We start from the raw sequence: 1,669 nt of genomic DNA on the forward strand, positions 1-1,669 counted from the left end.
AATAATAAATAATCAATGTATATATCAATATTCTTTTCTTCTTCTTTATTTATTTATTTCTTTCTTTCTTTCTTTTATTTATATTTTTGAATTTTTTCATTGCTTATTTGAATATTAACGCTTTTAAAATTATTAAAATGTATGTTCGTAAAAATTAATTTTTTTCAATTGTAACACATCTAAAATTATTAAATTATACATAAAATATTTTTAAAACACATCCAAAATTATAAATCTAAAATTTAAATTTAAGCATTAAAAATAAAATTAATTTTTTATATCTTATTCGAGAAAAACTCATCTAATATTTCTCTTTTTTTAATAGTTAGATTTTTTCGTTACTTATTTTAATATTAATGCTTTTAAAAGTATTAAAATGCTTGTTTGTAAAAATTCAATTTTGTTTTCAATTGTAACACATCTAAAATTATTAAGTGATACAAAAAATATTTCTAAAACACATCCAAAATCATAAATCAAAAATTTAAATTTAAACATTAAATATAAAATTAATTTTTTTTATATCTTATTCGATAAAATTCATCTAATATTTCTCATTTTTTTATTATTTGTTGAATTTTATCGTTACTTATTTGAACATCAATGTTTTTAAAATTATTAAAATGTATGTTTGTAAATATTGGTTATTTTTTATTTATTACACATCTAAAATTATTGACTTATATGCAAAACATGTTTGAAACACATCCAAAATTTTAAGACGGTTTAAGATTTATTTTAAAATTTTAAATTCAAAATTTTGAATTATAACTAATTTGATTTTTGGATGTGTATTTAAATTGTAATTATAATATATTAATAATTAAGTATATTAAATTTAAAATAGAAATTTAAAATTTAAATTTAAATTTTAAATTTCAGTTTTATTTAGTTTGTATTTTGAATGTGTATTTAATTTTAAAAAGACACTAAATCTATTTAAAATTTTTAGATATGTTTGTTTTATTTTTTTAAAATTATTGTAATAAAAGGCTGAATATTGTACAACTTTTAAAGGATACCTAGTTGAACTGGATGGTTAATTAGGACCATCATCTTTGAGAGTTAATCAGATTAAGAAAAAAGGCCAATTAAAAATTTTAAAAAGCTATCCAAATAACCTAAATGACCAAAAAATTCTCAAACACAAGCGTGTGGCGAGGGTGGTTGACGACGTCGGAGCCTCCTCCGATCTGCGGCTGTATTTTCTTATTATTTGGATGCAATCTGTACAGCAGCATATACAGGCACTCATCCTCGTTAATTTTCTGATATGTTAATTAAGTATTTTTACAAATTTTTAATTCTATCCAAATGTAACATTTTTTTAACATATCAAAAAATGCTAGTAAAATAGTTTGATTTTCACATATCTCTTTACAAATTAATTTAAAATTTATTGTTTGTAAAATACGATGAAAAACAGTAATATAAGGATTTTTTTCTTATAAATCAATATCTTCTAAAAAAAAGTTGATAATAAATAACAAAATGAAAAATTAATTACCTTAAATTAAGATAATAAAACATACATTTTACAAAAATTGTGAAAATTAATAATACATTTTTTATTTTATTATTTTACTAATTTTTTATTTTAAAATATTCAAATTTTTATATATATAAAAAATTTTATTATTTCCAAAAAAAATTACAATAAAAGATGAAT

The sequence above is a fragment of the Arachis duranensis genome, chromosome 1 (genome assembly GCF_000817695.3).
Source record: "Arachis duranensis cultivar V14167 chromosome 1, aradu.V14167.gnm2.J7QH, whole genome shotgun sequence".
NCBI classification, from domain to species: Eukaryota; Viridiplantae; Streptophyta; class Magnoliopsida; order Fabales; family Fabaceae; genus Arachis; species Arachis duranensis.